The 14,254-nt window shown below is 48.7% G+C and overlaps 1 protein-coding gene across 1 annotated transcript in view; it reads right to left on the reverse strand.

Moving 5' to 3' along the window:
- Positions 1 to 14,254, reverse strand: part of KCNN3 (potassium calcium-activated channel subfamily N member 3) — a 109,990-nt gene that overhangs the window by 93,169 nt on the left and 2,567 nt on the right. The window lies entirely within an intron of this gene.

The following is a 14,254-nucleotide window of genomic DNA, read 5'->3' on the forward strand; positions in this document are numbered from 1 at the left end:
GGTTTACTCCCCGGTAATTGGGGTGAGGACTGCAGCCTCATTTCTCAGCAACTAAGGACAGCTTGAGCTGGGGAGATGATTTTGAATGATTTTGAAACAGCAGCGGGCAGGGGGGTGGGGACTTTACACGCTTCCCCATCCTTGGGTGCTTTAAGGTCAAATAAAAGTGATCCGGTCGTGTCTCCTTGTCTCCCCCTCCCCCCCCCAAAAAAAGAATAAGCCACAAAGAAGTGCAAAGGCATTTCGATTTCTTAACAAGCATTTTGTTCCATCAGTTGCTTTTGCAAGGGGTGCAGTGCCTGCTGTTCCTGGAGGGCAAAATAAAGCTTGGAGCGAAAATAATCACCATTTTCATTCATGCCCTCATTTACTGAGCACACATCCCTCACTGATTTTTGTTTTTTAATGGTAATTGCTTCCTCGGTGGCCCCACTACACTTTCCTGTGCACACACACTCATTAGTTTAGGATATTGCTTGGGTAATAACTGTGTCCTTTCCATTTCTCCACCGTGCTTGTATTGGCTGTTGTATGCCGTCCTCCCTCCCCTTACTCCCTCCGGCTTCTTTCATTTTACAGAAAAAGAAATACAGATTTATTCTTTTTCAGGAGGCAAAAGCAGAATACAGTAAGCATCTAGCAGCATTTCGCTGCTGCTGCTCCTCTCCTGGCCGCGAGATGCATTTATGAGGGCTGCACTCGGCATGTGCTCAGGGGCACATCGTTTATTATTTTTATTCATCGAAAAGCAGCTCCCTGTCAAAGCGGAAGAGAGTTGAGAGCCAGGTACAGAATAGCTCTGCTAAATGGGGGGCCTCATCTGCTCAGAGCAAAACCCAGCAGGGTCCTCATGTTGGCAGTGGGTGTGACTAAGAAAGCGGGGTTCACAATGCACCCCACCCCATCCCTCTTTATTGCTTATTCAGCTGTTTCCCAACCCACTGGGCAGTGGTGGGCGTTATGTACTGAAGTTCTCACCCTGGGCCAGCAGGGGGATACTGTAGATAGTTTTCACTCAGGTCCACATATGCAAATAAGGGATTGAAAGTGACGTTCGGTGATTGGATAGTTACAGAAAGTGGTTACTGTTGCGTTGTAGTGGAGCTCTATATAAGCAGGCTGGCTGAACCCTTCAGTTCAGTTCTGTCCTGTCCTGTGAACAAACAAGAGCTGTTTGAAGAATCGCTGTGTCGTCTGATACGTTCACCCACAACTTAACAGTGTGGATCTTAGAAAGGGGGTTGTGAACCTGCGTTATCACCCTTCCGCCTGCAGAAATTCAACAGGGCTGACAATGGGGAGAGGTGAAACATCCCTGCTGGATTTTTGCAGCTGTTAAAAAGGCACAGGAGCCCCGCAGAGCAACGGACTGCTGGCAATTTTTAGGAGAGCTTAAAGGAGAGGCCCTCCAGGCAGCAGAGAACCCAAAGCTATTTCTCAGAACGATTTCCTTCTGATCCTCTCCATTACTGTCCATCGATTTCTCTCTCCCTCGTTGAGGAACGGAGGAGTTAGCCCTCCGTTGGAAAGAGCCCCTTCATTTACCAAAAAAGGCATTAAAGCCTCATTATGCTTAGTACCATCCGCAAGGAGCACACACTCCTGCCCTGACCCTCTCGAGGCTTTAGATATTTCTCATCCCAGCCTAGCGCAAAACCCAATTAGTGTCTCTGGATGGATCGAAGCGACCTGAAATTAGCCACTTGCAAATCGCTCGGGGAAAGAGCAAATGGCGGCGGTTACCCCCACATGCACCTGCCCATCCCAAAACTGCTTTCCTCACAAAATCCACAGGCTGCAATCCAGAACATAGCCAATCCCCACTGAACATAACAGCAGCCTGTTGGGTCAGGGTAACAGCCCATCAAGTCTAGCCTGCTGTTCTCACAGTGGCTGGCCAAACACGCCGGGGGGGAGCCCGCATGTAAGGCCTGAGCCATAGCTGTCAACCGTCCCTTATTTGGCGGGACAGTCCTTTATCCCAGTGCCATGTCTCGCTGTTGTCCCTTATTGATGATGTCCCTTAAATTTCCCGGGTTTCAAAGGAAGCAGCTCCTCTCCCTCCCTCCCTGCCGGCCAGGCTCCAACTGCGTTGCTTGGCTGCGTTGCTCACCCAATAAGGAGCCTAAGAACGACTGGGGGGTGGAGCTTGCATGCCTTGTGCTGATCAAATCGGCCGCGTTGCCTGGGGACTCGCCTTTGCTCAGCGCTTCCCAGCGGAGAGTTGACGGAGGTTTTCCTTGCTGCATCCCCTTTGCCGGGTTGCTGCGCTGTGGGAACCACCGCTTGAGGCTTCGTTTGGCTGCTGGCTGGGCTTTCTGCCTTTGGCTCGGAGGGGCTCAGAAGTCGAACATACCTGTGCTCTGAAAATCCCTTATTTTGGCTGCTGATCCCTTATTTCTGAGGTTGCTGGCCCCTTATTTTCAAATCTGTAAGTTGACAGCTATGGCCTGAGCGCACCAGCAACTCCCCCCACCTGCCATTCCCAGCCACTTGTATTCAGGTGCACATTAGCGCTTCCAACAGTGGAGGCAGAACATAGCCATGCCCATCATGATTTTGTACAATCCTCTTTTAAAGACATCAAAGTTGGTGGCCTTCACACTTCTCAGAGCCAATTCCAAATTTTAACCATGTGCAGAGAAGTAGTTCCTTTTGCCTGCCCTGAACCTTCCAACATTCCGCTTTATGGGAAACTCCCCTATCCACACCTCCAGCCTTTCTCCTTTTCTCTAATTCATGGGTAGGCAAACTAAGGCCCAGGGGCCGGATCTGGCCCAATCGCCGTCTAAATCTGGCCCGTGGACTGTCCGGGAATCAGCATGTTTTTAAGAGAGTAGAATGTGTCCTTTTATTGAAAATGCATCTCTGGGTTATTTGTGGGGCCTGCCTGGTGTTTTTACATGAGTAGAATGTGTGCTTTTATTTAAAATGCATCTCTGGGTTACTTGTGGGGCACAGGAATTCGTTCTTCTTTTCTCAAAATACAGTGGTACCTCGGGTTACATACGCTTCAGGTTACAGACTCCGCTAACCCAGAAATAGTACCTCAGGTTAAGAACTTTGCTTCAGGATGAGAACAGAAATCGTGCTCCGGCAACGCGGCAGCAGCAGGAGGCCCCATTAGCTAAAGTGGTGCTTCAGGTTAAGTACAGTTTCAGGTTAAGAACGGACCTGCGGAACAAATTAAGTACTTAACCCGAGGTACAACTGTATAGTCCGACCCCCACAAGGTCCGAGGGACAGTGGCCCGGCCCCCTGCTGAAAAAGTTTGCTGACCCCTGCTCTAATCCATAAAGCCTGCCAGTGTTAGGAACTCAGATATGTAAGCTAGGCGCCAAAATGGCTCCTTTAAACCAAGGTTGTAGTCGCCAAAACATAACATCTAGTTGCCATTTGGGGGCAAAACAGCTCTAAAGCCTTATTTTTCAGATAAATGACTGGCTGTGATTGATTCTCAGCTAAGCATCTGGCTAGTTCAGATATCAACCCTGAGCTAGGTTACGAGCTTTGAGAACTTAAAGAAGAAAAGTCGCTTGATCCAGGGACAGTCCACATATATATTGGCCTATTTCGTCCCCTTTTTCTTAATGGTGACTGCTCGTGATCAGGTTGCACAAAAAAAGCATTTTGGTTCCAGAAATTAATTCCGATTGTGCAGATAAAATATAACTGATAGAATTCTACATGATCAGGGTGTTAGTAGGTGAAAGCAGTCCAGATCCGATTATCCCCAGGCATTCACCTCAAAATGGCAGAGATGTTAGGCGCCCAGGAATCTTCACTTGTGGTCGAAAGCCAGGTGCAAAATGCGCCCGGCGCATGACTAGTTTCGAACACTGAAAGCCCTGATGTTGCTCCATCCCCTTGTTAAACAGGGGTGTCATACAGGTAGCTATGCTGGATGGCAAGGTCTGAGGTAAAATCCTCCTGCCAGAGAAATCAGGGAAGGATTTCATTTTTTTTATTATGTTAGCCTGGAATAGATTTGGACTTGCTGGCAGAGAACAGGCAAGGAAGAAGCACAGAAATTGGGATGGAGCAATCTCTCTTAATAGTTTGGCCTTGCTGCGTTATGTATTTGAAGATGAGAGACAAGAAAGAGACCGGGGAAAAATTGATACTCTCTTTGTTAAACGCTACCTGGATCAAATCAACTAAACATGAGCAATCAAGACCATTGGCCACGGCTGCTGTGGTTGATAGGAGCTGGGAGTCTAGCCACATCCATTCAACTCAAGCCAAGTGCCTTACTCATGAAGCTGTGCTGGGATTCAAACTGGCGTCTCCCAAGTCCTACCCCAGCACTCTAACCATGTGGTTCAAGAGTGTCAGTCTAGGGTGGAAAAGGGATGCAGTCATATCCACACTCAGCCACAAAGCTCACAAGGTCAGCTTGGGACGGTCGCCATGTCTTGGGTCCCATCACAAGGCTGTTGGGGAGAACTAGTCTCTCCCCTTGCCATTATTCCACACCTTGGGTCTGAGGATGTGAGGGAAACAGGCTTAACCTTTCCCCCCTCCCCGTTTTTGTTTTATGTCTACTTTCAGACCTTTCACTCAAGCAAGAGGAAGATAACTTCATGAAAATACAACCACTCACATGTAACTTTGGAGGTTTGGGGGGGTTTTTTTGCGTGAAATCTATTTTCACCTGGATTACTTTAAATGTTGCTGGACTACAATTCCCATAATTCCCTGGACATTGTCCACATTGACTGGCGCCCCAGGGGTCCGGTTCTAAGGCAACAAAATACAGTGGTACCTCGGGTTACATACGCTTCAGGTTACACACTCCACTAAGCCAGAAATAGTGCTTCAGGTTAAGAACTTTGCTTCAGGATAAGAACAGAAATCGGGCTCCAACAGCGCAGCGGCAGCAGGAGGCCCCATTAGCTAAAGTGGTGCTTCAGGTTAAGAACAGTTTCAGGTTAAGAACGGACCTCCGGAATGAATTAAGTACTTAACCCGAGGTACCACTGTAGCCATAATCACTCAGCCTATCCAACCTTCCAGGGCTGTTGTGAGTTTAAAATGGAGAGGGAGAGAGAACCATGTATGCCACCTGGAGGTCCCTGGAGGAAAATGGGATAGAAATGTAATAACAGGCAGTGTGGTGCAGTGGTTAGGTGTTGGACGACAACCTGGAAGACCAGGGTTCAAATCGCCACTCGGCCATGAAGCTTACTGGGGTCAGGGCCTCTTGGCCTATCCTACCTCACCGGGTTGTTGTGGGGATGAACAGAGGAGGGGGAGAGTCTGTACAGGGGGGAAAGGTGGGATATGCATGCAATAAATAATCAGCTTGAAGCCGCTCCTCTGCATTCAGCCCCCCTCCAAAAAGAAAAACTCTGTTTCTCCCACCCCACAAAATAAAAAGGCATACCCAGTTGGGAGACCATGGGGGCTCAAAGCAGAACAGCGAGAGGGAGGAACTGGAAAAGGTTTCGGCACAAAATGTTGCCCATTTCAAAGAAGAAGAAAACTGCAACATGCAGATTTCTAAGGATAAAGGCAGGCTGATTGGCATCCCTGCAGGGGCACTGCTGGCAAGGCGCCACCCGAGCCCAGCCCTGGTGGAAGGGAATTCTCTGCCCGCCTCTGCTCACAGCTGTTAGTTCCCCTCTTCCCCAGCCGCCCACGCAAAGGGTGCCCCTTGCCAACTCAGCTCCAATTTCCTGAACACAATAGGATTGGCCGGGGAAGGGCAGGGGGAAGGAACTGGGGCTTTTGCGGTGGGGTGGGGAGAGGCGCGGTTGCGGAGCATTATTTATAGCTCCCAGGAATCTCCAGCTCCACCGCAAAAAGCGTGCCACCCTCTCCTTTGAGCCAAACGGCATGGAATCGAGAGCAGAAAGCTGCCAAGCTGTCCCCTCAACTGTGGATGCTGCCCCCCACCTCCTCTGCCCTGGTCCGGCTGGCACAGCGGGTAGCGACAGCCCTGGCAGGGCAGAAAGAGATTGGTCCCATCTGCAGTCTGCATGTGAACCAGCATCATACCACTTTGAACAGTCATGGCTTCCCCCGCAAAGGATTCTGGGAGACGACATGTGTTAAGGGTGGTTAGAAGACCCCACTTCCCCTCACGGAGCTATAATTCCCAGAGGAGAAGGGACTGTTCCTTAAACCACTCTGGGAACTGTAGCTCTGCAAGGGGAAAGAGAGGAGGTCTCCTAACTCTCAGCACCCTTAACAAACTACAGTTCCCATAATTCCGTGGGGGAAACCATGACTGGTTACAGCACTCACTGCTTTAAATGGATAGTGTATGTGACCATTATTACCACCACAGTTGTTTGGCCGGATCCTGTACAGTGGTACCTCGGGTTAAGTACTTAATTCGTTCCAGAGGTCTGTTCTTAACTTGAAACTGTTCTTAACTTGAAGCACCTCTTTAGCTAATGGGGCCTCCTGCTGCCGCCGCGCCGCCAGAGCCCAATTTCTGTTCTTATCCTGAAGCAAAGTTCTTAACCTGAAGCACTATTTCTGGGTTAGCGGAGTCTGTAACCTGAAGCGTATGTAACCCGAGGTATCACTGTACTTGAAATTGCCTCTGTTAAGCCATATTCACATCCTTGTTTAAAGCACTATGGCAGTCATAGGCAAACTCGGCTCTCCAGATGTTTTGGAACTACAACTCCCATCATCCCTAGCTAACAGGACCAGTGGTCAGGGATGATGGGAGTTGTAGTCCCAAATATCGCTGTCAACGTTTCCCTTTTTTAAAGGGAAATTCCCTTATTCCGAATAGGATTCCTCGCAAGAAAAGGGAAAAGTTGACAGCTATGGTCCCAAAACATCTGGAGGGCCGAGTTTGCCTATGCCTGCACTATGGTATCACAGTCATGGCTTCCCCCCCCAAAGGATTCTGGGAAGTGTTGTTCGTTAAAGGTGCTGAGAGTTCTTCAGAGGAGGCATACGTTCCCCTCACAGAGCTACAATTCCCACTGTTCCCTGTGAAGAGGGATCGATTGTTGAACCACTCTGGAAATCAGCTCTGTGAGGGGGAATATGAGTCCCCGACAACTCTCAGCACCCTTAATAAATACGAAGAAATGTGCAGGGACATCCTAAGCGATTTCTGCAAAATGAGAGTGACTGTGGCCACCTTGCATATTTTTCCTGGTACTGAGGAATGCTGCTCCCTGTTACTGTTAGACAGCAACAGCATCTGTTTGTGTGTGTAAAAAAAAAAAATCAATATTGTGTAATCGCCACAATCAGGATCAGCAGGAAAAAACTGATTTCCTGTGGTAAGAATACAGTTGCATGGGGTGGCTGTCTCTCTAATTTTGTGTCACACTGCGGCCATTTTGCGTTAGGCCATGTCCATTCCCCTAAAAGCAGCTTTTTTGTGACAGGTGCCCTCAGTGCTCTCACATTCAAAATGTGCCTGTTAACTGAGCTTAACCACTGCATATCACTTCCTTGTTTACCTAGGCTGTTAAGTTGTGGGGGAACATATCAGACGACACAGCGATTCTTCAAACAGCTCTTGTTTATTCACAGGCCAGAACAGAACTGAACTGAAGGGTTCAGTCAGCCTGCTTATATAGCGCTCCTGTACAATGCAACTGTAACAATTTTCTAAAACTTCCAATCACTGAACGTCACTTTCGATCCCTTATTTGCATAACTATCTACAGTATCCCCCTGCTGGCCCAGGGTGCGAACTTCAGTACATAACATAGCCCTCCAGTTTTCTTCTATTGTTTCACCTGTGGTCAAACCTGTAAGACTGTAAGCTCATGGGGCAGGGCCCTGTCCTCATGGGCTCTGTATAGCACCAGACACACCCAAAATAACAATAACGTGTTCTTATTTTTGTTACAATTCCCAGCATTCCCTGGGGAAAAGAATCGATTGTTAAACCATTCTGGGAACTGTAGGGGGGAACCGCCTAACAACTCTCAGCACCCTTGACAAACTACAACTCCCAGAATTGTTTGGGAGAAGCTATGGTGTATGTTGTGAATGTGGCCTTGATGACAAGCTGGAAGATGCGCAGAGAAGGGCGACCAAGATGATCTAGGGTCTAGAAACCAAGCCTTATGAGGAATGGTTGAAGGAGCTGGGTATGTTTAGCCTGGAAAAGAGGAGACTGAGAGGGGTTGGACTAGATGACTCTTGGAGTCTCTTCCAACTCCACAATTTTACGGTTCTATGGTGATCTTTAAGCTCTATCAGATTCATTTGAGAAATTTCAGACAGTGCCTACGGCCTCTCTCACTGAACAAACAAGATTAACCGTGCAGTCCTCAGTCTACTTAGAAGGAAGCCCCACTGTGTCCAATGGGATTTACTCCCAGGTAAAAAAAAAAAAAACAAAACAAAGTGAGGATGACAGCTTTCAGGAGTGCTTAAGTTTTTCCTTCCAGGATCTCACTTGTCCCATCACCCCTCCTAAAAATTTCACAGTTCCTAGATTTCAGCTCAAGCTCATAACAGGCACAACAGCTACGCTCCAACCAGACCTTGGGCTGGCAAGATTTATTTACACATCAGCAGGGGAGAGAGAATAAAAGTCAGTTTGGGAGAGGGAAGGAGGAAACCTAGCTCTGACTGTTGCATCTCTGCAATTTCATTTTGAATATCCAGAACCTCACAGACAGAGCCTGCAGGCCCAAGGAAAGTAACCCTCCAACAGCAGCAGAACAGTTTGATTAAAATCTGGTGTGTACAGTGGTACCTCGGGTTACAGGCGCTTCAGGTTACATACGCTTCAGGTTACAGACTCTGCTAACCCAGAAATAGTACCTCGGGTTAAGAACTTTGCTTCAGGATGAGAACAGAAATCGCGTGGCGGCAGCGGAAGGCCCCATTAGCTAAAGTGGTACCTCAAGTTAAGAACAGTTTCAGGTTAAGAACGGCCCACCAGAACGAATTAAGTTCTTAACCCGAGGTACCACTGTTGTAGCTTTGATTCAGATGACAAACTTGAGCAACTAAACAAGCAAGCAGATACATTTCTGGGTCTGCCTATTTTCATCCTGTGCTTTTTCCATTGTTTCCTCTGTATGAAGTTTTTAAAGATTAACAAATATGTTGATAAAAAGGAAACAAAAATGCACTAATGTTTTTCTAAGTAACAAAGGGAATGGTCAACTCAGTAAATCACAGAATCATACAATTGTCGAGTTGGAAGGGACCCCAAGGGTCATCTAGACCAACCCCCTGAAATGCAGGAATCTCAACTAATGCAAAGGTCCACAATCTCCTGAGGGTTGTTTAGTCGGAATCGCCTTTCTTGTAACCTGAATCCATTTGTTCAGGTCCTACCCTCCAGAGCAGGAGAAAACAATATTGTTCCATCTTCCATGTGACAGCCCTTGAGATATTTGAAGATGGCTATCTTCTCTTCTCTCAATCTCCTCTTTTTCCAGGCTAAATATACCCAGCTCCTTCAACCGTTCCTCATAAGGCTTGGTTTCCCGACCCTGGAACTCTGGCGACTTAATATTTCTAGTTCCTTTTATTTTCCTTCCATTTCCTTTTCCTGAAAGCTGCTATTAAAATTCAACTGGGGGGGGGGGGGTTTGAAAAAAAAGCAAAATAAGAAGGTAAGGATCTGCATAAAACAAGGGTGCCCCTGAGGATGCGCAGATTACCCCGCACAAAGCAGTTCAACTCACAAGGAAGCAGGGATTTGGGGCTGGGAGCTCACACTGCTTAGCTGACTCCATCACCTCCTTAATATATATATATTTTTAAAAAAGATATCAAGTGCAGCTCTTCCTCAGAGCTGGGAAAAGAGTGAATGCAGAATCAAGATTGGGGGGGGGGGGAGAGAGAGAGAGAGAGAGAAGGCAAGAGATATATTTAGCTCCCAACTGGCATGAGAAGAAAGCAAAGAAACGCTTCCCCCAGCCTAACCTTGGGACCTGCTATTGTGTTGCAACAAGGGGCAGGCTCCGGATCACACCAACCCCAGAGGTGGCAAAGTGCCAGCCTCACACACATTCTTCGTGGGGTTTTGTTTTGTGTGGGTTTTTTTCCGGGTGGTGGGGGGGGAGAAGAGTGTGAGGGTGTGTGTGATTTTCCTTGGCAAGTCCCCAAAGAGCAGCCCTGCCTCCCCGCCAGGCTTCTCAGGCCCTGGAAAGAGTTCCCATGCCAACGTTCCCTTCCCCGCAGAGAACTTCACTCCTTCCCCCAGCCTTCTAAATGCAGACACGCAGGTACCCAGGCGAGCCTGGCAGGAGAGCGGGGAAGGTGGTGTCGGAATCAGAAGCAATCAGGGCAAGGGAGAATATCTTAGCATTCATCCCAGGGATTGGGTGGGGTTGGACCCAGTGCCCTCGGGGGAGGCGGCTGGACTCCAGCTCCCAGCAGCCCCCAGACAGCACATGGGGTGATGGGTGTTGTAGTCCAGCAAGACCTGGAGGGCTTCGGCGGTGTCCTAAACACATGTCCCAACCCATCAGGGACCACATCTTAAATGCACTCACAGAAGGGTGAAGTGAAGTCTCCTTGACTCCAGCTCCCATCATCATGGATAATGGTCAGGGATGATGGGACCTGGAGGCCAGCAACACCTGGAGGGCCTCGGTGGCTTCCTAAACACATGTCCCAACCAATCAGGGACCACATATTAAATGCACTCACAGAAGGGTGCAGTGATGTCTCCTGGACTCCAGCTCCCATCAGCCCCCAGCCAGAATGGTCAATGGTCAGGGATTACGCATCTGGGAGGGCCATAGTTGTGTGGTGGTTTGAGTGTTGGACTAGGGCTTGGGTGACCAAGGTACAAATCCGCACCTGACCAAGAAGATCGTGGGGTGACCTTGGGCCAGTGGCTCCCTCTCAGTCTAACCTACCTCACAGGGTTGTTGTGGAGATGTCCTGATCTCCTTGGAGAAAATGGTGGGATATGAATGCAATCAATGTTGGGGGGGGGGAATCACAGTTTCCCCTAACCCTCATTTATGCATCACTCCACAGTATCCTCACAACAACCTTGCAAGGCAGGGCAGTATGACTGTTGTTATAGCCATAATGCAGATAGGGCATGGAGGCAGAGAGCTTAAGGAAGGGGCGGGGAATCGAGGCAGCCACAATCGGGAATCCAAGGACACAGTCCAGCCTGGGGGAAATAATCAGGGTGCAATGCAGAACCAGCGAGGGGTGTGGCGAGCCAGACAGAGAGGTCCAGGTGGACACATGCTCACCCTTAAGATTCCCAATCGCACCCACAACTTTGCAAGCCTGGCGCGGTGTGCTTGCCCCCCCCCCCATTATCTGTGTTTAGCAAGAGGCCAGGAAGAAGCGGCAAAATTAAAATAAAAAAACCAAAATTAAAATTTTCACCTGGGCCACGGATGGGAGAGTCTTTAGCCCTGCAGATTATTGGTTGGACTACAGCTCCCATCATTCCTTGCTGTGGCCATGCCAGCTGCTAGGGCTGCTGGGAGTTGGAGTCCAACAACACCTGGAGAGTTGCAGCCTCCCCAGCCCCCTGTGCACTCATGTAGCTCAAGCCCTGCCCATCAACCCTGCTGGTCAGATGCTAAAGCACTGCAGCCACTTTCTGCCCTCCCAAAAGGAAAGGCACCTTGAAATGCTGCAGAGTGTCATTGTGAAAAGAAAAGCAGCAGCATAGATGTCCCCGGAGGGAGATTCCTAGAGGGGAAGCCAGGTCTCCGCCTCCATGGAGCTTACAGTGCCAAACACACAAATGGGGGCAGGGGCTGAACAGAGGGAGACAGGACATGCTCAGTGATGGGAGGAGAAGAGGGGACCTTTTTTCAGTCTGAGGGCCACACTGCCTGCTGGGGGCCACATGCCAGGCATGGGCGGGGCCAGAGGACAAAGTGGGCAGGGCAACGGATGCCCATTTTCACGTCTGTACTTCCAGCTAGTTTCTACATTTAGCTGAGATTCCTGCACTGCAGAGAGTTGGACTAGATGACACGGACGGTCCCTTCCAACGCGATGATTCTACATTCCCACGACATTTTCCTCCAAGGAAAACAAGGCGCATTATCAGAGTTCAAGAACACATTCCAGCCACACAAAAACATCCATGGAGGATGCAAAGCAGAGACTTTAAAAAGTGTGGCTGGGGAGGGGGGGAGTTAGAGAGGCTTGAACCCCCAAGCCTAAAATTCTCTACCCCACTACTGTGGCGTATGGAACAATTTTTTCCAAACGAGCTAGTTCAGGGGGCAAAATCAATCCACCTGTGTGTGGGTGGTGCTGTGGGTTAAACCACAGAGCCTAGGACTTGCCGATCAGAAGGTCGGCGGTTTGAATCCCCGCGATGGGGTGAGCTCCTGTTGCTCGGTCCCTGCTCCTGCCAACCTAGCAGTCTGAAAGCACGTCAAAGTGCAAGTAGATAAATAGGTACCGCTCCGGCGGGAAGGTAAACACCGTTTTTGTGCGCTGCTCTGGTTCGCCAGAAGCGGCTTAGTCATGCTGGCCACATGACCCGGAAGCTGTACGCCGGCTCCCTCGGCCAATAAAGCGAGATGAGCGCCGCAACCCCAGAGTCGGACACGACTGGACCTAATGGTCAGGGGTCTCTTTACTTTTACCTAAGTATGAACTTCCATGTCCCATGGCAGTCTATCTCTCCATACCAGGCCCCTCGGAGGGGAGCAAACATCAGGCAATGCCCTATGACCACATCTTGGTTTTGGTGTCTTCGGGTTTCTTCCCGTGTAAGAGTTGGGGTGTCTAGGCGACGTTTCGACGAGGTCTCACATCTTCAGCACCAGCCTGAAGATGACGAGTGAGACCTCGTCGAAACGTCGCCTAGACACCCCAACTCTTACACGGGAAGACACCCGAAGACACCAAAACCTGCATATATATATATATATATATAAAATTTCTATGCTGCTCTTCCTCCCTAAGGAGTGGTTTAACAATCAATGCCTCTTAACAGGGAACTGGGAATTGTAGCTCTGCGAAGGGAACTGGGGTTTTCCTAACAACCCTTAGCACCTTTAACAAACTGCAGTTCCCATAAGTCTTGTGGGAGTAGGGAGGGAAGCCATGACTAGTTAAAGTGGTATTGTGGTGCTTGAAATGTGGCATAAAGAAGGGCTGTTAACATCTGTCACCCTCCAGATGTTGTTGGACTACAACTCCCATCATCCCCAGCCAGCACTGGCCTGTTGAGATGGGAGTCAGAAGGCAGCAATATCGGAAAGGGCCACTGGATTCCTCATCCTCAGGTTGGAAAATAAGGTGACTGATTTGGGATGCGTGTGTGCATAACAAGAACTTATGAAAAGAGTGGTGTCAAGGGGATGGGTAGAAAAAGCGATTGCCTTTTCTTCCTAATATTGGAATTTGGGGAATGACCCAATGACATTAATTGGCAGCGAGGATTCAGAACAGATCCTGCCCTCCCAAAGGATCATATGCACAAATGATACTATAATTTATTATTATTATTATTATTATTATTATGAATTACATCTGTATCCCACCTTTCCTCCCAAGGAGCTCAAGGCGGGTTACGTTGTTCCCCTACACCCCATTTTATCTTCACAACAACCCTGGGAGGTAGGCTAGCCTGAGAGTAAGCGATTGGCTCAAGATCACCTACTAAGCGTCACGGCTGGGTGCGGATTCGAATCCTGCTCTCCCAGGTCTGAGTCTGACATGCTAAGCTCACTTGTATCTATATGATATATGAGCGATTGTTCTTACTGTTTTAAGATGGGTGTTATATATAAAATTAAGATTGTCTTTAAAATACGCTAATATTTTAGCTGTTTTTAAACACATGCAGCTGTTTGATATATGCTTTCATGATATTGCAAAACGCTTTGGGATGCCCGCTGGGAAATTATTTGTCAACAAAATTAACGATAAATAAATACGTTTTAATATTATGTCAGTTATTGGTGGCAGTATCTAGCTGTACACACAGCCGAGGACTGTTATTCTTTAAACATTCGTTCCTCCAGCACCACTCCTTTAACAACGGATGGAGAACCTGTGGCGGAATTCCAGCTCCCATCACTCATGACCAATCCTTCGAGAGTCCAGCAACATACAGAGTGCTTTGAGTTTCCCCATCTCCACAATCAATGAGCTGAAGCAGGGGAGTTTTCGGCACAGAGTTCACCTCTGGAACTCCGTGCCACAGGGCAGCGCAAGGCTAACTGGGCTCAGATAGGGAGCCAACAGCCCCCAAGGGGAAGGCAACTCCCAAGCAATAAAAACTCTCAGCAGATACCAAGCCAGAGCAACATCCTTAATTCTGCCCCCTACAGTTCTGGTGCCCGTGAAGCTCGAATGTCAG

This window comes from Podarcis liolepis, assembly GCF_965112155.1.
Source record: "Podarcis liolepis genome assembly, chromosome: 15".
NCBI lineage: Eukaryota > Metazoa > Chordata > Lepidosauria > Squamata > Lacertidae > Podarcis > Podarcis liolepis.